Source organism: Chlorocebus sabaeus, chromosome 14, assembly GCF_047675955.1.
Source record: "Chlorocebus sabaeus isolate Y175 chromosome 14, mChlSab1.0.hap1, whole genome shotgun sequence".
NCBI lineage: Eukaryota > Metazoa > Chordata > Mammalia > Primates > Cercopithecidae > Chlorocebus > Chlorocebus sabaeus.
Genome location: NC_132917.1, coordinates 24,652,414 through 24,674,750, shown reverse-complemented (window position 1 = coordinate 24,674,750; position 22,337 = coordinate 24,652,414). Strand labels below are relative to the sequence as shown.

At 42.6% G+C, this 22,337-nt stretch overlaps 1 long non-coding RNA gene across 1 annotated transcript; it reads right to left on the bottom strand.

The window, feature by feature from the left end:
- Positions 1–3,163: 3,163 nt before the first annotated feature.
- Positions 3,164–18,486, bottom strand: LOC119627199 (uncharacterized). Its single transcript, XR_005243267.2, has 5 exons — positions 14,100–18,486; positions 12,850–12,947; positions 8,580–8,736; positions 7,320–7,390; positions 3,164–6,967 (listed from the first exon to the last, which is right to left on the bottom strand). It is a non-coding gene; the product is annotated as an uncharacterized lncRNA (long non-coding RNA).
- Positions 18,487–22,337: the final 3,851 nt, after the last annotated feature.

Here is a 22,337-nt window from a genome sequence, read left to right as displayed (position 1 = left end):
ACTCCGTCTCAAAAAAAAAAAAAAAAAAAAAGAAGAAGAAGAAGAAGAAAAAGAAAAAGAAAATACGTAGATGAATGTGTGTGGCTGTGTTTCAATAAAACTACTTACAAACACAGGCTAGATTTGGCCCATGAGCCGTAGTTGCTGTGCTTGGTCTTAGTCTTTAAGATTCATACAGTCAGGGTGTGTGCCTTGTTTATAATTAATCTTCAGCACCTAATACAATACCTGCCAAGTAAGTAGGTTTGCTGAATAAATGAATGTATGAGTGGATGAATCAAATGCTTTGTTATCCAACACAGAGCTATGCCTTTAGAGAGTACCTTCGTGACATTCTCTCTGGCCTATGCATAAAGTCATGTCTAGTTCCACACTCCTGGACTTTGCTTTTTTAAACCACACAACCACTCCTATTCTTTTTTTTTTTTTTTTTTTTTGAGACGGAGTCTCACTTTGTTGCCCAGACTGGAGTGCAGTGGTACAATCTCTGACCACTGCAACCTCTGCCTCCTGGGTTCAAGTGATTCTCCTGCCTCAGCCTGCCAAGTAGCTGGGACTACAGGCATGCACCACCAGGTTTGGCTAATTTTTGTATTTTTAGGAGAGATGGGGTTTCAGCATGTTGGCCAGGCTGGTCTTAAACTCCTGACCTCAAGTTATTCTCCTGCTTTGGCCTCCCAAAGTGCTGGGATTACAGGCGTGAGCCACCACACCCAGCTCATTTGTATTCTTTATTTCAATCCAGTCTCTCATTCTCCAAGAACAATGAACCCACTTGCCCATTTGCTACACTACTGTAACACTGTCACCTTTCAGGAGGCTGGTGTGACCCAAAGGGAGGCCTGAGCTCCATGGTCCCATGTTTCTGCATAATGTCACAGTCAAATAAACAGTGGCCAGCAACAGGAAGTATTTAAAAACATTTCCAGGCTGGGCGCGGTGGTCCATGCCTATAATCCCAGCACTTTGGGAGGCTGAGACGGGCGAATAACCTGAGGTCAGGAGTTCAAGGCCAGAATGGCCAACGTGGTGAAATCCCATCTCTACTAAAAATAAAAAAATTAGACGGGCTTGGTGGCCCACGCCTGTAATCCTCAGGTAGGAGAATCACTTGAACCTGGGAGGCAGAGGTTGCAGTGAGCCGAGATTGTGCCACTGCACTGCAGCCTGGGCAGCAGAGTGAGACTCCATAAAAAAATTAAAAAATGGCCGGGCGCGGTGGCTCAAGCCTGTAATCCCAGCACTTTGGGAGGCTGAGACGGGCAGATCACGAGGTCAGGAGATCGAGACCATCCTGGCTAATACGGTGAAACCCCGTCTCTACTAAAAATACAAAAAACTAGCCGGGCGAGGTGGTGGACGCCTATAGTCCCAGCTACTCGGGAGGCTGAGGCAGGAGAATGGCGTAAACCCGGGAGGCGGAGCTTGCAGTGAGCTGAGATCTGGCCACTGCACTCCAGCCTGGCCGACAGAGCGAGACTCCATCTCAAAAAATAAAAATAAAATTAATTAATTAATTAATTAATTAAATAAAAGGAATTCCAATTCTATTTATATCCTTCAGAGTCTATTAATAAAGACCTATCCAGTAACACCTCATAGAAATCTCCTTTACCCCATTCCTCTTGATCTTGGTGTCTCTTTCTCGTTACTCTCGTCTCTTTTTCTTTTTTCCTAGTCAAACACTTGTGGCTCTTTAAGAGTGACACATACTGATTTAGGCCATCCACTGTTCTTTTATATTTACACTCCACCTCCTGTCCCTCTGTTGGGGAAGTGCAATTCTCTTTGGAGGCTTCTAGAGCTGCTGCTAGATTCTTAGTGATTCATAATTTGTGCCTGAAATCCTTAAGGTTGAAGAATGGGGAAATTCTCTAAGAGAAGTTGCATTGTCACAGGCAAGAAGGGGTAAGTTCACTGGGCAAAAATCCTCAAGACTGCAGGCTCCCATTAGATGGTCTTCTTTGCAAAAGAAAATATGGGATCATCTCTCATCTCCCCAAGCTTCAAATGTGGTCAATAAATAGGGGTGTGAAAAATACTCCTGGGCTCAAGCAATCCTTCTGCCTCAGTCTCCCAAAGTGCTGGGATTACAGGTTGAGCCACAGCACCCAGTTTAGGTTTTTGTTTTTTTTTTTTTTTTGAGACAAGAATCTCACTCTGTCACCTAGGCTGGAATGCAGTGGCACAATCTCAGCTCACTGCAACATTCGTCTCCCGGGTTCAAGCAATTCTCCAGCCTCAGTTTCCTGAGTAGCTAGAATTACAGACCTGCACCACCACACCCAGATAATTTTTGTATTTTTAGTAGAGAGAGGGTTTCACCATGTTGGCCAGGCTAGTCTTGAACTCCTGACCTCAAATGATCCGCTGGCCTCGGCCTCCTAAAGTGCTGGGATTACAGGCATGAGCCACTGTGTCAGGCCGGCTTAGGTATTCTTTAACAGCTCTAAATAAAATTTATTTTCTCTTAGAGGTTTTACTAATGTTTTGTATATTTGTTGTAGTTTGTTGCTACTGTAAATGATATTTTCAAATTATATTTTCTATCGCTATTTTAGAAATATAATCAATTTGTAAATATTGATTTTATATCTAATAAATTTATCTATGGACTTTGGGGGGTTCCTATGTAGAGAATCATATGATCTGAAAATAATGATACTCTTGTACATTCATTTTCAATCCTTATACATTTTTTTCTTTTTCTTTTCCACAGTTTCCTGAACTGGCTGGGTTCTTCAAGACAATGTTAAACAGAAGTGGCAATATTGGATACCATTGTCTTTTTTAAAGGAAATGTTTCAAAATGTTTGATCATTAAGAATGGTGCTTGTTATAAGTTTTTAAGAGATTGCTACTTTGGTTACAGTTTTTAATTGCATATGCCAAAATGATTTCTGATTTCTGATAACCACGGACTGGATTATTTGGCCAGTATTCCTGCTGAAAACAACAAAAATGCTAAATAAAACAATTTAAATATCTTCATAAAAGCACCAAAGATATCGAAATCTAGAAATAATTCATTAAGCAAAAAATCTAAGAGACAGGTAGAACCCAAAGAAGCAAGCAGCCATTTTATACTTTGAGAGTATTTGTTTATATAAACTGTGAAACCAAATGGTAATTTTGACAGACTCATAAGGGAGAGGACAAAAAAATCAAAGCCCAATGCAACCTAATAGACCCACATATAAAGCTGGACCCCCAAAGGGGTACACCATTAGGATAAATATATAGAAGTAAACTGCCTTCTCCCTCTCACATCCTATAGGAAGAGTTGCCTGCATGCTGAAGACAGCAGGGGAAGATAAAAAAGAAAATCATCTCTGATTGGTTGAAACCATGAGCTAGTCCTTATATAGACTTGAAGCCCAATTCACATCTTTAGGGTAGACCAAGTAACCACAAGCCTTGGAATTAAAGGTATACTATCTAAACTGCCATATACAAAAACAAGTAAATCTTTTCTAGAGAAAGATAGCTTCATTTTAATTATCAGGAGATCCCTATGAGTAAAATGTAAATCTAAACTCAAAGATAACCAAACATGCAAAGAAATAAGATCATATGAGTGAGGTGCAGCAGAAACAACAGACAGTAGAAACAGACCAGCAAAGACTTCAGATATAAAACTTTTCTTTAGATACAGATCATAACATAACTATGCTTACTATATGTAAGTAAGTAAAGGAATAGCTGAAAAATATTTTCAGAGATGAGGAAACTCTAAAAGTTGATAGAAACTTGGTTTTGTTCACTGGTATATGCCCAGTACCTAGACCATTGTTGAACACACAATAAGATTAAGTTTGAGGGAGTGACTGAATATCTGCACCTGAGGCCTCCTGCCTGTGCTCATCTCACATATCTAACTGCCTATTGGTCATCTTTATTAGGATGTCCTTTTGTTTGCTAACTTCAATTCCTATCTAACATTTACTGTATTTGTCTGTTCTCATGCTGCTATTGACACAGAATTTTTCTCAGCCACTTTGCCAACTGGGGACCCAGACCTGCTACTGGAGGCACCCCACCCACTCAGCCCATCTGTGTTATGGTTTGTACCTGTATTTGGCGGTTCCTGAGCTCTTGTCCTGTATCCAAGAAGAATGAGGATACACTGATAATTCAAAGGGTGAGGAGGGCAGAGACTAATTTTATTGAGCAATGGAACAGATCTCAGCAGAGAGGGGATGTGGGGGTGGTTTCTCTCCCAGTGTGGCTGACTCTGGGGCTTTTATGGGCTCAGAATAGGGGAGTATATGCTAATTGGTTTATGAGTATGAAAAAAAAAAAAAAAAACAGTTAAAACAAGGGCACCAAAGGTGGGCATGACAGTGTAAAACACCAACTAAGGAAGGGTACAATAGGTGAAGGGGGGGATCAATCAGAGGAAAGTGTGCAGGTTCTCAATCTGGTCCGAGGATTTACCCAGGACTATCTTTGGCTTGAAGGTCAGGTTTCACTGGGGACTGGCCCCTATCTGCCTAAGCATTTGTCTGCCTCCCATCACTATCAATTCCCCACTCTGAAGAGGTACATCTAACTGCCACTAGGATAAGGATGGTGACTGATCTTAACTGCTTCCTGCTGACAGGGAGTACTGTTTTTGGAAGACAGAGTCAGATCTCTCTCAAAGCCTATCTAAGGGTCCCTGGTAAAATGGAGCCATCATCTGAGGCTCTGGTTGCATGACTCTTTGGAGTTTGATGGCCTGAAGGCAAGAAGAGACAAACCAGTTATTAGAAGACTTGTACCAAACATGTACCAAAACGAAACAAGGGGGTAAGGACAGCTAAAAAGTCCCAAGGCTGCCAACATGCCCAGATAACTGGTGGCTATAGTTATGCCTGTTAAGATTTGGGTGCATGATGCTTGGTTTGGTTAGCTCCCTTGGTCTTATTTTCCCAAACAAAGAAATCCCTGGGTTATGGGCAACCTATTTACTCCTATCACCTGGCACAATTTGCAGGATAATTGCCCAGAACTAGAATATTGATCCAGATTTTTACATTACCCAGCCCTTTTGTTTCTTCTGAGCTGCAGCTGGAGATCACTGGTTGGTTTGCAGGAATAAGCATGGTTAGTCTAAAATGTAGGCAAAAACTATTTTTTTTGAGAGGGAGTCTCACTCTGTTGCCCAGGCTGGAGTGCAGTGGCATGATCTCAGCTCACTGCAACCTCAGCCTCCAAAGTTTCAAGCAATTCTCCTGCCTCAGCCTCCTAAGTAGCTGGGATTACCAGTGCCTGCCACCATGCCCAGCTAATTTTTGTATTTTTAGTAGAGATGGGGTTTCACCATGTTGGCCAGGCTGTTCTTGAACTCCTGACCTCAGGTGATTGCCTGTTTCACCTCCCAAAGTGCTATGATTACAGGCATGCGCCTGTAATCTGGCAGGCACCCAACCTGGCAAAACATAAAAATGACTAATGAGACTATAATTTAATGACAAGTGTATGATGTTTTCCCTCTCCAGTCTTCATTTTTGTTAAAAACAAATCATAATAGGACTGAGTTATTTGCAAAATAAACTTTAGTACTGTACTTGGTCTGATGATTTACATAAAGTACAACAAGAATAATTATTTGTCACATAGGCTTTTAAAATTGGCTTTGATGGAACTCTGTTCCACATGGAATCTCAGATAAGACTTTTTAAATCTGAGCTCAGCCATGGATTTGTACCCTCAGATACCTATGAATTGGGTAAATTTCTCTCCTCTTGAGGTGCCAAGATAACTCGGGGATCCTGGGCCTGTTAGAAAGTGACAATTTTTACTCACCACAGGTTAGGAACCCTGTACAGGGACTGTGCAGACAAGGAATTAGATCAGATTTCCCAAGGGCTTTTATTGGCTCTACAAGTCAAGCTTGATTCTGTAAAGGGGAGCACACCCTTCCGATCAAAGCCTTGGTAAAACAACCAGTTTCTCCAATTGCATCGTGTTACAAAATAAAATGGATTCTTATTGCACTGATGTAAATAAGTATATTGCCATAAGTTAAAAAAAACTCACAAATAGGCTGGGTATTGTGGCTCATGCTTGTAATCCCAACACTTTGGGAGGCCAAGGTAGACAGATCACCTGAGGTAAGAAGTTCAAGACTAGCCTGGCCAACGTGGTGAAACCCTATCTTGGCCAGGCGCGGTGGCTTAAGCCTGTAATCCCAGCACTTTGGGAGGCTGAGACGGGTGGATCATGAGGTCAGGAGATTGAGACCATCCTGGCTAACACAGTGAAACCCTGTCTCTACTAAAAAATACAAAAAAACTAGCCGGGCGAGGTGGTGGGTGCCTGTAGTCCCAGCTACTCGGGAGGCTGAGGCAGGAGAATGGCATAAACCCAGGAGGCGGAGCTTGCAGTGAGCCGAGATCCGGCCACTGCACTCCAGCCTGGGCGACAGAGCGAGACTCCATCTCAAAAACAAACAAACAAAAAAGAAACCCCATCTCTAATAAATATACAAAAAATTAGCCAGGTGTGGTAGTGGGTGCCTGTAATCTCAGCTACTCAGGAGCCTGAGGCAGAATTGCTTGAACCCAGGAGATGGAGGTTGCAGTGAGCCAAGATCATGATCATACCATTGCCCTGCACCCTTGGTGACACAGCAAAATTCTGTCAAAAACCAAAAAACAAACAAACAAACAGAAAAACAACCTCACAGCTTGTTTGCAAATTCTGGAGAAACCAGCCATAGAGAAGCAAACTTTGTTCATAGGAGTATACCTTACTCAATTGTTAAAAGCTGTAAATAGTTCAAAATAAGTTTTCCTGACTCTGAAAAACAGAACAAGGATCAGCAATGTTTTAAGCAAAAATGTATAAAAGATTACTTCAGTTTTCTATTAGTTCAGCCCATTCCATCAACTCTTGTTCTGCTTGATATTCATGAACATTTCAGCTCTTCATGAGTCTTGTATGTTTTCCTCCATTCCAAATCTCCAAAGTTATCAGAAACCTGCAATTAAGAGCACCTGTCAAAGTCCTATAGCTGATTATAAACCATCTTTTGAAGAGGATCAAAACAAGATTACAACAATCGTCTGTGAATGACAAGATGTCTTCAGGTAGTCACAGTCAAAAACATGATTGACAAATAAATTTGGTTACTTCTGTGGTTTACAACAACTTAACATAATAACCTTAATTATGATTGATCACATATACTCAGACATTAGAATTATAGAAATCCCATACAATTTTGGAACATATATTAATATTATTCATTAAAATATGACCTGAAGAGGATTTAATCTTATTTTTATTTTGGCAATTCCATGTAACTAAGCATGTCAAATAATCCTGCTTACCTCTGTTTTGGATGCTCCAGGGGCTTTCTGTAGTACTCAAAAGATAGAGGTCAAAAAGACAATTTTTGAAGCTGAAATTTGATTTTGGAAAGCATGTTAAATACATTAGAGGTTTAAAACACTTGATATTATGGAACAGAATTCCAGATCACCATAAGTCATTTTATTTAGCTAAAACAATGACTCAAAAATTACAAGGCAAAAATCTTTACTCATTAAGAGAGAAGACTTAGCTTTCCAAACAATCTGCCTCCTGTCTTCTCCTTCTTTTTTTTTGGTAGTTTATTCACAAGGCCAATAAAAATCTTTCATTATATTTTACCATTACATGAAAATCTTGTTCAAGGGAGAGAAAGTCAAATTTCACCCTTGCATTAGTCTACTATTAATGTCAACCTCAATTTTTTTAGTGAGTCCTCATAGATAATTCTGTCCAATCTTAACCAGTTTGACTGTGACGTGCGGTTCTTAAAAACCTTTTATAACTCTGTACAAATTTTTGTTAAAGAGCAGATCAGTGCCTTAAGAAATCCTTGCTGTGCTTTTATTCCAATGCTCAATTTATGGAAAAACCATATAATACCCTTTTGAATTTAGTCAATATGTTCACATAAAATTTCTTTTGTAAGATTAATTTTTACAAACCTCTCACAACTTGTTTAGACCTTTAGCTTTATCTTATTTAATCAGAAACAGTCCTTTAACCCTCTAAACTAGGCAAAAACTTACATTCCCATGCCTTCTTATAATCTTTTACTAAAAACACATTTTACTTCCCTTACATACCTTGCATGTAAATCTATTTTCAGTAGTCTCAATTGCATGTTATAATGGTGACTGTTAGCAATTTTTAATTTTAATGTAAAACATGGCAAGTTATTTTAATTATGTGCTAGGTGCAGATAAGGCCTGGCCCTTTCCAGAATAGTTAAGGGTGTGGTTAATTCCATAGATCCCCAGGCCTCACCAAATTGTAAAGCAAGCAACTCGAACAATTTTCAAAAGCCAAAGAAGTAATTCATGATCTTAAAGCATTTAGCAAACCTAATATGTGAATATAATTTAGACTACATGTCTACATTTTCAAGACATTTGTATTTTGCCAATACTCTTTAAAACTGTTTTTATTTCTCAAAGATTAAAGTCACATGAACTAAAAGGCATTACAGCCTCTTTTTCTTCAAAAAATATTTGATCTAAGCACTTATTTTTCTTAGAAGCCAATTAGAGCTCTTTTTTATATAAATATCACATACATACACATATATAACTACACAGACAAACAGAAGAAGATCCAGTAGTTGTAAGATTTGTCATCTGCTGGTTTCTTAATTGGGTTACTGGCCTCAGGGTGGAGCACTTCAAGAAGCAGGTCTAGAAAATCATGCAGTTTCTAGGGCCTAATAAGCAGATACAGCTGGAAGACAAAAACAGATTTTGAAATGGAGTTATTCACTTTTAATTCCTGGGGTTCCATGAGGAAAACAGTTTTCCCCAAGCAGTCCCAGACTATCAGAAGTTATCTTAGAGCCTCTCATACATGCATTAAGAGTGGCAAGGCAGAATGGGAAAATTAATTCAGTCAACTGAGAAAAAACAAACAAACAAACCCTTTTCCAGCAAAACAAGATCCGAGAAAACAAAAACAAAAACAAAAAAACACCCATAAAGGCCTTTCAGATAAACCTATAGCTTGGATATCCACTTTCAATTAAGCTGACTTTTAACCACAGTGCTCTTTTAAAAAAAAATCCTTTTAAATCCCTTATTACCTGACTTTAACCAGGCCAAACAGCCAATATTTCTGGCTTTTGAACTTTACCAAAAATAACCTCATAGATGAAACCAACAAGTCTCAACTAAGGTTATGATTTAACTGAGTGTACGAGGTATTTTCAAACAGGTAGTAAGCAGTTTTTATGAAACTTAGAATCTTTAAAGGTAGCTCAGAGAAAGGAAGATTTAAGAAAGGAAGCTAGAAGTTGCTCATAGAGGAAAAGAGAATCAGCAAATGGTAAAAGTCACACAAATATTAATCAGAAAGTACTCATTCTCTAAGCCAGGATTGAACTCACGTCACCACTGTAAAATGGCAGAGATCAGAGATCAAAAGAAAGTACTGCCACATGGTTACAAGGTCGTTTCCAAGGATGTAAAACAAGATGGAGACCTCATTCAGCTTTTTGTTTTTTTCTTAAGAGACCTGCAGCAAAGTTTGTTACTGATCAGTTTGATGGGCTGGCATGAGCAGTTAACCCATGTTTTATCCTGAGGTACTCCTCCTTATGACAGAACCATACTGAGAAACACACAAAGTTCTTTGTGTGTTCTCTTAACTAGCTTCATACAGTTTAAGACTAGCCTCACAAATACTTTTTTCCACTAATCAAAACTTTGCAGAGGATATAAACAATGATTTTTATCATTCATTCAACTGGTCTGCACAGAGAAAGAGAGGCCAAAAGTCTGACTGGTAAAAAACTTCACCCTTTTGCTGGCAAGTCAGGCTTCTTGGTTCCCTTCCCCTGAGCTATGGTGCCCTTTTGACCCTGAAGTCTCCTAATGGGGGAGCAGATAAAGAGGTTTTTGCATACTGTAAAAGTAGTCCCTTCTCAGGAGATTTGCTCTGTTTGATCTGTAATTTCTTCCTTGTTTATTTTTAAACCAAACAGTTTAGGGTTTGGGGAAATTAAACTTTTTCCAATTTGGGAGATGCATCCGAGTGGAGTGTCCTGCGGTATGGGGACACAATTACCCATCCGTGAAGATAGGACAGAGGAGGAAAAAGAAAAAAGAAAGCATTTTTTTCCCCCAAAGGAGTCCCAGTGATTCAGGATGCATTAGAGAGAAATACAGACTGAAGATGGTTGGTTACCCATCTGGAAAGAGGGGAAAAACGAGTCCCTTTGTTTCTTTCTTTTCCCAGTGAATATGTGGGGCATGTAAGGGAGAGAAAGAAAAGACATCCCCTTTTTTCTTCCATCTTTATATCCCCAAGTTCCAGCAACCTCGACAGAGTGCCACCCATGAGTGCCAACACGGCTTTCACCCATGTAACAGGAAGGTCTAGAGGGTAGGAACTATCCACACTCACCTACACGCTGGCCTGTCCTCCCTGCTGTCAGTAACCTCATCTATGCCACGGATACAGGTATGACCCTCATCCATGAACTAGAGGGAGACCTAATCAGCAGGAATTAGTCATACTCAGCTGTGCTGTGCCCCTTGACTTCTGTTGCCATCTGTCTCTGGATCCCTTAGATCCAGTTTTCCTTTCTAGGACTTCAACCAAAAGCTTGGAATTGAGTTTGGGACAAAAAGATACCTCAGAAGGGTACATGGACTCTTGCGTTAAGTCCCAGGAGACCCTCACTAGACTGTAGCCAGCAGATGGCAGGGCTGCTCCTTTGGTGCTTCCTTATCATAAGCCAAATGCTAAGGTGAAGCTGTGGAATTGGGTCCTCTTCAAACAAAGCAGTGAAAAAGGAGTTCCGTGAATTGGTGTCCTGGCCTAGTAAGATGCCTTCCCCCTTCCAGAAAAAAACAAACAAACAAACAAAAACACAAAAAACACTCTTGCATAGAAAAGCTCCCTGTATTCACAGGGCTGTGTTAACTCCTGACATCCTGGAGAAAAGAAAAAAAAAAAAAAAGCATCTTAAGTGCAGGGAGGGGAAGGTGCCTGGGGGAAAAAGCCTCTTGATCTTCTGCAAATGGGTTCCTCCAACAGAGAGAGAAACTCCTAATCACTGCTTCCTCCCCTCTTCTAAGAAGGCAGAAACTGCATTGCTCTGAATTACATTTTTGATGACTGGGCCAAATGCCCCCTTTTAACAGTAATTTATGTAGTTTGCAACAACACTCTCGGCATTGTAAAAGCAGAGATGGGTGCCATGACAGCCCCAACAGAAAGAAGAGAAATGCCATAGAAAAGACTGGATTGGAACAAAGCCAACATTCTCAACTCCTGAGAGCGACGGTGAGGGTTCCTCTTCAGCATCCTGTCCTCTGCAGTTGCGTCATTTGCTGGGGTTTGTTTGTTTGTTTTGAGACAGAGTCTTGCTCTGTCACCTAGGCTGGAGTGCAGTGGCATAATCTCAACTCACTGCAACCTCCTCCTCCTTGGTTCAAGTGATTCTCCTGCCTTAGTCTCCCAAGTAACTGGGATTACAGGTGTGCACCACCACACCCAGTTAATTTTTTTTTAAAGTATGTATTTTTGGTAGAGATGGGATTTCATCATGTTGACCAGGCTGGTCTTGAAGTCCTGACCTCAGGTGATTCACCCACCTCAGCCTCCCAAAGTGCTGGGATTACAGGTATGAGCCACCGCCCCCGGCTATGCTATTTGCTCTTAACTAGCTAACCAGAAGTTTGATGCTTTGTCTACCTTCAGAAAAACAGTGTAAGGACAAGAAGCCTCAGAAAAAAGTGAAGTTATATGTTCACATTCATTCACCCTTCTGACAAATTTCAGATGAGCCCCCAGATATGATGCAGGATTTTTCTCAGCTACTCTGCCACCCAGGGACCTCCATGGCCAGTGATGCCCCAACCTCCACCCCCAGCCTGGGCTTTGCTGGGCCCCAGGCCTACAGCTGGAGTGCCCCACTCATTTGGTCCACCTGCATTATAGCTTGTAGCAGCATACGGTGGTTCCCAAGCTCTTGTTCTGCAATCAAGAAGAATGAGGGTATGCTGATGATTCAAAGGGTGAGGAGGGCAGAGAATTTTATTGAGCGATGGAACAGCTCTCAGCAAAGAGGGGATGTGGGGTAGTCCCATAACCCTGTAGTCTGTTGGTTTCTCTCTCAGTGTGGTTTCTCTCTCTAGGGCTTTTATGGGCTCAGAATAGGTGAGTGCATGCTGATTGGTTTCTGAGTATGCAAATAAAAAAGTTACCACTCAAAGGTGGGCACGACAGTGTAAAAAAAACAATTAGGGAAGGGTAGGTATACGTAAAATAGGTGAAGGGTGGGATCCATCAGAGGAAAGTGCACCAAATGGGAAGACAGGTTTTCCATCTGGTCTGAGAATTTACCTGCAACTGTCTTTGGCTTAAAGGTTGGGTTTCACCAGGGACCCACCCCTATCTGCTTAGGCATTTGTCTGCCTCCGGTCACTACCACTATGAAGAAATAATTGGGACTGGGTAATTTAGAAAGAAAAGAGGTTTAATTGACTCCCAGTTCCGTATGGCTGGGGAGGCCTCAGGAAGCTTATAATCATGGTAGAAGGCAGTTCTTCACAGGGTGGCAGAAGAGAGAATGAGTGCCAGCAGGGGAAATGCCAGACACTTATAAAACTATCAGATCTTGTGAGAACTTACTCACTATCATGAGAACAGCATGGGGGAAACTGCCCCCATGATTCAGTTACATCCCACCAGGTCCCTCTCATGACACGTGGGGATTATGGAGATTACAATTCAAGATGAGATTTGGGTGGGGACACAGCCAAACCATACCATCCTATTCCTGGCCCCCCCAAATCTCATGTCCTCACATTTCAAAACATAATCATGCCTTACCAACAGTCCCCAAAAGTCTTAACTCATTCCAGCATACACCCAAAAGTCTAAGTCCAAAGTCTCATTTGAGACAAGGCAAATCCCTTTTGCCTATGAGGCTGTAAAATAAAAAAAAAAAGTTAGTTACTTCCTAGATACAATGGGGGTACAGGCACTGGGTAAATACACCCATTCCAAACGGGAGAAATTGGCCAAAACAAAGGGACTACAGGCCCCATGCAAGTCCACAAACCAATAAGGGCAGTCATTAAACCTTAAAGTTCCAAAATGATCTCCTGTGACTCCATGTCTCACGTCCAAGTCAGGCTGATGGAAGAGGTGAGTTCCCATGGCCTTGGGAAGCTCTGACACTGTGGCTTTGCAGGGTACAGCCCCCTTCCCAGCTGCTTTCACAGGCTAGCAGTGAGTGTCTGCAGCTTTTCCAGGTGCATGGTGCAAGCCTTGGTGGATCTACCATTCTGGGGTCTGGAGGACAGTAGCCCTCTTCTCACAGCTCCACTAGGCAATGCCCTGGTGGGGACTCTGTGTGGGGTCTCCAACCCCAGATTTCCCTTCTGTACTGTCCTAGCAGAGGTTCTCCATGGGGGCTCCATCCCTGCAGCAAACTTCTGCCTGGACATCCAGGCCTTTCCATACATCCTCTGAAATCTAGGCGGAGGTTCCCAAACCTCAATTCTTGACTTCTGTGCACCCACAGGCCCAATACCATGTGGAAGCCACAGGGCTTGGGGATTGCACCCTCTAAACCAATGTTTAGAAACTGAGCTGTACATTGGCCCCTTTTATCCATGGCTAGGACACAGGGCACCAAGTCTGGAGACTGCACAAAGCAGCAAAGCCCCAGGCCTGGACCATAAAACCATTTTTTCCCTCCTAAACCTTCAGATCTGTGATGGGAGGAGCTGCCATGAAGACCTCTGACATGTCCTGGAGACATTTTCTCCACTATCTTGGTGATTAACATTTGGCTCTTCATTATTGCAACTGGTCATGTGGGCATAGCTGGTATTGATAACTACCTTCTTCTACTACCCCTTCTCTATTACCTTTGCCTTCAGCAAGCACCTTAGGCGGTCATGGTTTTTTACCTGATGGAGTGACTCAAACTTTCATTCCTGAAGGGTCTGGGCCATTTGTAGTCCTGCCTGGATTGGGTTGTTGTAGTTTCTGATTGACCTTAATCATAGGGCATGGTAATACTAAGAGACACCCTAAGGGATCTCCTGTATTCCATGCATACTCTTCCTTACCTCCACTGTAGAGTAGCAGACTGGTTTCATCTTGATAGTTTGGGTCAATCACCTTAGCCAGCAATGTAACTCCCTTCTTAGCCTGTTAAGAGGCAGGAGGAGCCCAAAGTGGCCAGTGGCAATCTTAATTTCCAGTTTAATGGAATCATTGCTGTGTCTCCTGGTGGCAGCATTCCTCCCTCTGGAACTAAGACCTCTAGGCCAGCAGAACGTAATATAGCTGCAACAGGAAGCAAAAATTTTGCTAGTAGGTCACTAGGGGTGATGGTGAGTGGTGTCACTTCCACTGCCACCCCTTGATTCCTGGACCCATGAATCCTGGCTATGGGAGAAACAGTACCACATATTGGAAGCTGATTTGGGACGTATACAGCCTTCTGGGGAACTTTGCCCCAGCCCTGCAAAGTATTGTCACCTAGTTGGCATTGTAATTGTGACTTCAAAAGGCTACTCCACTGCTCTATTAATCCAGCTACTTCAGGATGATGGGTAACATGGTAAGACCACCAAATTCCATTAGCATGAGCCCACCGCTGCATTTTTTCAGTCAGAAAGTGCCTTGGTCAGAGGCAGGGCTGTGTGGAATACCATGACAGTGGATAAGGCATTCCATGAGTCCACAGATGGTAGTCTATGCTCTTATGCACGGAGTCTATAACATTCACCATGGATACTCAAATGATCCACCAATCAGTCCAGTGTGCTTGCTATTTCTTGCTCACTGGATCCAATCAGCACAATGTCATCAATGTAATGGACCAGTGTGATATCTTGCAGAAGGGGAAAGTGATCAGGATCTCGTGATAACTCACTCACTATCACGAGAACAACATGGGGAAAACCACCCCCATGATTCAATTACCTCCCACCGAGTCCCTCCCACAACACATGGGGATTATGGGGATTACAATTCAAGATAAGATTTGGATGGGGACACAGCCAAACCATATCAATATCCAAAATTACAACATGTTCAAAACAGATCGTTTTAATAGCTCTCCTTTGGGGTCTCCTTATTTCTGTCAGAGTGACTGTCATCATTTCAGCCACTCAGGTTCCAGAACTTGGGGTCAGCCTTCACTCCACTTTCTCAGTTTGCTCCACACCTAGCAGTCACCAAGAAGCTGTTCCCATTGTAGTTTTTTCATCTCTCCCTTGCTGTCCATTCCTATTGCCATTGTCATCTAGGTATTTATTACCACATGCCTAGGAACTACTGGGCTTCTAATGGCTAACCATAACCTACTTCTTTCTATTCTGTTTTTTCTTTTGTTTTGTTCCTTTTTTTTTTTTTTAGACAGGATCTCACTCTGGCAGCCAGGGTGGAGTACGGTAGTGTGATCTCAGTTCACTGCAGCCTCAACCTTCCTGGCTCAAGCGATCCTCCCACCTCAGCCTCCTCAGTGGCTGAGATTACACATGTGTTCCACCATCCCTGGGTTTTGTTTTTTTTTTTTTTTTGAGACAGAGTCTCCCTCTGTTGCTCAGGCTGGAGTGCAGTGGTGCGATCTTGGCTCTTTGCAACATCCACCTCCAGGTTCAAGCGATTCTCATGCCTCAGCCTCCTGAGTAGCTGGGATTACAGGCATGCACAAGTGGATAGGGTGACTTGTTCTGCCCACCATCATACCTGGCTACTTTTTGTATTTATTTTTTTAGTAGAGACGGTTTTGTCATTTGGGCCAGGCCAATCTCAAACTCCTGACTTCAAGTGATCCACCCACCTCAGCATCCCAAAGTGCTGGGATTACAGGTGTGAGCCATCATGCCTAGGCTAATTTTTTAATTTTTTGTAGAGATGGGGTCTCCCTGTGTTGCCCAAGCTGATCTTGAATTCCTGGGCTCAAGTGATCCTCCTACCTCAGCCTCCCAAAGTTCCAGGATTACAGGTGTGACCACACCTGGCCTTTTTTTAATTTTTATTTTTTTAAGAGACAGGGTCTCTCTATCTTACCCAAGCTGGTCCTGAACTCCTAGTCTCAAGCGATCCTGCCTCAGCCTTCTAAAAATGCTGGGATTACAGATGTGAGCCACCTCACCTGACCTACTTCTGTGTATTATTGATACCACTCCTAAATTAGTATTTTTAAATGATGTTTTGTGCATGTTAATTGACTCTCCAAAATGTCTGTCAGTTGCCAAAGAACTGATAGTCACATGCACTGACCAGAACAAGTTGCACTCCTTAGCCTGACAATGTACTGCTTTATCAGAAGACCTGGCTTTCAGCCATCCGTTTCTTCAACAAATGCTAGCTAAGTTTCCATTCTGTACCAAGCTTTGTCCTAAGTGTTGGGAATACAAGTGAACTACAGAGACAGTCATTGCTCTCAGTGAACTTGCTGCCTGGTAGGGAAGACAGCCAATTAGATGAACAATTACAGTTCAAGGTGACAAGTGTTGTCATAGAGTCACCACATGGGGGTTGTACAAGCTCGAGGCAGAGCCAAACTTGGGGTGTGTGGATACAAAACAAGTGTCAGAGAAGGCTTTCTCGGCTAAGGAACATTCACCCTCATTTCCCACTATTTCCCTTTTGCAACTTTCTGTTCCATTATTCATTATTCTTTCTGTATCTTATCTTTCCCTCAAGGTCTATGTTAAGTTTCTTCCCGGATCTCATGCTCATGGTGGTCATCTTCTTAGCTCTGATAGCATTACTAATTGGTGCTGGGGCTATGCTAATTTGAATTTATGTATGTGTGTATACACATGTACATACACACCCATTAATTTGAATCATACAAAAAGTATAGAATATTTAACCATTTTTAGCCCACAAAAATGGCAATGCCATATGGTTCAACCATATGACTTGGAAACTTTCCCTAGAGCTATCCCTATATAAATCCACATGCAAACTTACAGTTTAGCTTGAAGACATAAACTTATAAGCAGCCCTACAAATGCTCTGTCATATTTCCTACAGTCAAAAAAGTGTAAATTCTCATTTACATATTTTACATCTGATCACATATACACATATAAACCCACAAAATGACAAATTCATTCACAAACGTCCTCATATAGCACACATTCAATATGCACACACAAAGCCAACAGATGCAGTAGATGCTAATGCACACACTCTCTCACACACAGTCATTATAACCAACACATGAGTATACCCAGAGACCCCACACATATGCTTGCATATGCACATTTGTACCCAGATATATCCAGAATAATTCCCAAACTTAACAAAGCCAGGCACGTGGGCACCCTTGGGAGAATTTCACCCACTCACTTCTACCCTGTGTTTTTGCAGACCTAAAAAATCAGATAACAAGGTGATACAACTCTGTTTAAAATAGGGATTCATAAGCTCGGAGCAAGGATACAGAGAACACTACAGTGAGTAAAGAGCTTATGCTCTTACGCACGGAGTCTGTAACGTTCACCATGGATACTCAAAGGCCTTTTTGGGCTTATGCCCTCAGTAAGGTTAATGAGGCATTAGTGTCTCCTGATCCAAGGAAGGCCTTTTTTGTTTGTTTGTTTTCAGTCCCTGCCAGGCCAACTTTCGCGCTGGGTTGGGGAAGATGAAAGCCAGGGACGGAGAAGGTGGGCTGGAAGCAGTTATGGGTGTAAATTATCACAAGAAGCAGCCAGAGTTGTCCTAGGTGGACAGTCGTGGTGGCAGGGAACTGGCTATAGCCGACTGAGATCTGAGAGTACAGGAAGGGAAGACTCGTGAGGGGTGCGGGAGTGGGGGGTCTGTTCCTCTGTCGCAGGCGCATGCGCGAAGCTTCACGGCTCCAGTTTCCCTCTGGCTTGTTTTCCCACCATGCTGTCTCCGTCTGGTTTCCATGGACACCAAGAGCTATCACAGGCACAGCACAAGAAACCCTGAGCAGAGAAAAACATCAGGCTGCGGCTGCGTATTTAGCTCTTAGGTCCTGTGAAAATTAGGAAGGAACTGTTTCTGTAAACTTTTTTGAAGTGTGACATACTATAGAAGAGCATTATACAGATCATTAATGTGCAGCCCTCTGGATTCTCATGAAGTGAATACGCCTATGTAACCCCCACTCAGATCAAGATCTAGAACATGACCTGCACCCAGACACCCTCCTTATAGCCCTATTCCATCATTATCCCCGAATATAACCAGAATCCTGACTCCTCGCTCATTGATTAGTTTGATCTGGTTTGAACTTTATATGATTGGAATCATACAGTAATACTCTTTTGTGCCTAGCTTCTTTAACTCATCATTACATCTGTGAGATTCATAGCAGTAGCATAGCATTGTATAGCATATTTAGTATTCTACTGGAAGAATATACCACTATTTATCCACTCCTCCACTGCCGGACAAATGAGTTGTTTCCAGTTTTTTACTATTACTAATAGTAGTGCTACAAATATTCTGGTGCAAAGTGTATATATCTGATAAAGAATATAGATAAAGAATATATATGTAGAATACATAAAGATTTTTACAAATCAATAAGAAAAAATAAGCAACTCAATAAAACATTAGATAATTGAACAGGTACTTTTTTTTTTTTTTTTTTTTTTTGAGACAGGGTCTCTCTCTCTGTCACCCAGGCTGGGGTGCAGTGGTGGAATCACAGCTCATTGCAGCCTCAACCTCCTGGGCTCAGGTGATCCTCCCCCCTCAGCCTCCCAAGTAGCTGGGCTCACAGGCCTGCACCACCATGTCCAGCTAATTTTTGTAGAGACAGGGTCTCCCTAACGTTGCCCAGGCTGGTCTTGAACTCCTGGGCTCAAGTGATCCTGCCCGTCTTGGCCTCCCAAAGTGCTGGGATTACAGGTTTGAGCTATTGTGCCAGGCAACAGGTAATTCATATAAGAAGAAATGACCTTTAAAAATACAAAAAGGCACTCAACCTCATTAGTTACCAGGAAAATGCAAATTAAAACTACAATTAGATACTACTACAAATGTCTAAGGAAGGCTAAAATTAAAAGACTAGCAAAATTGAGGGGCCAATGAAAATTTGGAACAGCTGGAACTCTCATTCACTGTTGGTGGGAGTGTAAATTGACAGCCACTTTGGAACACTGTTTGGCAGTACCAACCAAAGCTGAACAGACGTACTCTATGACAAAGCAATTCAACTCCTAGGTATATACCTCTTAGAAATGTGAGTACTATATAAGTAATGCTGATGGACTTTTACTGCAAAATGTTAAAATTGAGTTAAGCTGCCAATATGCATAATCAATCAGCAGCAGACTGATCATTTAAAATATTCTTTCAGGGCCTGGCATGGTGGCTCATGCCTGTAATCCCAGCACTTTGGGAGGCCAAGGCAGGTGGATCACCTGAGGTCAGGAGTTCCAACACGGGCCTGGCCAACATAGTGAAACCCTGTCTCTATTAAAAATTCAAAAATTAAACAGGCGTGGTGGCACACACCTGTAGTCCCAGCTACTCGGAAGGCTAAGGCAGGAGAATCACTTGAACCCGGGAGGCAGAGGTTGCAGCGAGCCGAGATCATGCCATTACGCTCCAGCCTGGGTGACAGAGTGAGACTCCATCTCAAAAAACAACAACAACAAAAACTTATTTCAGTTGTCCATTATAAGCAACATTGTTGGCTAGATGTGGTAGCTCATGCCTATAATACCAGCACTTTGGGAGGCTGAGGCAGGAGGACAACTCGAGGCCAAGAGTTCAAGACCAGTCTGGTCAACATAGCAAGGCCTCGTCTCTGCAAAAAATAAAACAAAATTAGCCTGGCATGGTGGCATGTGCCTGTAGTCCCAGCTACTTGGGAGACTCAGCTGGGAGGATTGCTTGAGCCTAAGAGGTTGAGGCTATAGTTAGGTATGATCATACCACCACACTCTACCCTGGGTGACTGAGCAAGACCCTGTGCCTAAAAAGGTAAAACAAAAACCAACATTGTTCGCAATTTTGAATTGTTATCCACAACTTTTTTTTGAGACAAGGTCTCGTTCTTTCACCCAGGCTGGAGTGCAATGGCTCGATCCCAGCCCATTGCAACCTCTGCCCGCCGGGTTCAAGGAATCCTCCCACCTCTGTCCCCAGACCAGCTGGGACTACAAGTGCCTGCCACCACACTTGGATAATTTTTGTATTTTTTGGTAGAGATTATCTCATTATGTTGCCCAGGCTGGTCTTGAACTCCCGACCTCAAGCAATACACCAACCTTGGCCTCCCAAAGTGCTGTGATTACAGGCGTGAGCCATTGCACCCGGCCAGTTCACAACTTTTTAATATATCTCTCCTATATATTTACCCAAATTGTTAAAGAGAGCTGGGTTAAAAAGTAGAGCCCTGTGCCATAGCTCTAAAGATTTCCCTCCTTTATTTTCTTTCCTTTCCCTTCTCCTTCTCTTCTCTTCCCTCCCCTCCCCTCCCCTACATTTTTATTAGGGCAATTGGGTGCCATTAACTGCAACTAGATATGTAGGTGGAAATACTGGTTTGTGCCAAAATCTCTTCTCCATGAGGAGCCAGACCAGTATGGCTGGAGAACCTCAAGATCTAGAGAACGGTGTTTTAGGCAGAGGCCTATATACAAAGGCCATGAGCTGCAAGTGAACTTGGAATTCAAAGAACAGAAGGAAGATAGCATTTGAGCACTTCTAGTAACTTGCTAGGTACCGCAGGATGTCTCCTAAGAAATTGGCACCTTGCTCTGAGCTCAAATTTCTTGGCGGGGTTAATGACAATTTTCTACCTGTCCATATTACTGAATATCACTTGTTATGTGTCCCTTATTGCTACATTCCACTGCTTGTTGGCATCTTTGCTTCATTGTCTTAGCACTTTCAAGATGGCTCAATCCCATAGCTGGCAAGTTGGTGCTGCTTATCATATGGGAGCTCAGCTGTGGTTGTGGGTGTGAGTGGGGAGCTTGTTTCTCTCTCCATGGTCCTCTCCATGAAGAACTGGAATCTTCACAGTTTGGTGGCTGGATTCCAAAAGTGAGCATTTCCAGAAGGAAATCGCATTGCCTTTTATGACTTCTTTGGAGGTGGCATAACGTCACTAACACCATAGTTACAATTCCACCCAGATTCAAGGGAGAGGAACATAGACCTATGGAGAGAAGTCTCAATCCCACTGTAAGAATTTCATACGGGAACCTTGAAGATATTAAGTGAAATAAGCCAGCCATTCTACTCATATGAGGTGCCTGGAGTACTCAAATTAATAGAGACAAAAGTAGAAGGATGGGTCCCACGGGCTGCGGGGAGGAGAGAATGGAGAGTTAGTGCTCAGTGGTATGGAGTGTCGGTTTGGGAAGATGAAACAGTTCTGGGAAAGATGGCAGTGATGGTTGTACAACAATGTGAATGTGCTTAATGCCACTGAGCTGTACATCTTTAAATGGTTAAAATGATATATCTTGTTATGTGTATTTTGCCACTATATAAAAAAAGGTCATATGGAATGGGAGATGTTGTCGCAGACATTTTTGGAAAATATGAACTACCACACACTCTTTGGGATAGTCTGTAGTAGGATGAATACATGGATGTGTATATGGAAGCACAATATCCATGCTCGCAGACTCTAAACTAAGACCCTCTACCCCTAATAAGGAAGGCAGGAATGCTCAGCAGAGTCAGGGTTCTAAGGTTCTTACATTGCTCAGGAGAGACTCATCCCCATGCCAGGTGCTTCTCCAAGATTTTTACTCCCCTCTGCCATCTGCCTGGTTTCTATTACTCTTCAGAATCTCCCAGTAGTTGTTTTTTCCCTTCCTTTCTTCCCTCCCTCCCTGTGTCTCTCCCCTCTCCCCCCCTCCCCCCCCCCCCACTCCTCCTTCTTCTTTCTCTCTCTCTCCCTTTTTCTCTTTGAGGAGGAGTCTCACTCTGTTGCCCAGGCTGGAGTGCCATGGCATGATCTTGGCTCATTGCAATCTCTGCCTCTTGGATTCAACCACTCCTCCCACCTCAGCCTCCCAAGTCGCTAGGAGTACAGGTGTGCACCACCACACTCAGCTGATTTTTGTATTTTTAGTATAGATGGGGTTTTGTCATGTTGTGTGCAGGCTGGTCTCGAACTCCTGACCTCAAGAGATCTGCCTGTCTTGGTCTCCCAAAGTGCTGGAATTACAGGCATAAGCCACCGTGCCCAGCCCTGTTACTGTTTTTTGAGCAGTGGGAGAATTATCTGAAAGGGTTTACACTACCATACTGGAAGTAGAACTCCTTTAAAAATTGAATTTATAGTTAAAACCTTTCCCACAAAAACTTGTTCGCTGAGAGGAATTATTACCAACTTTTCA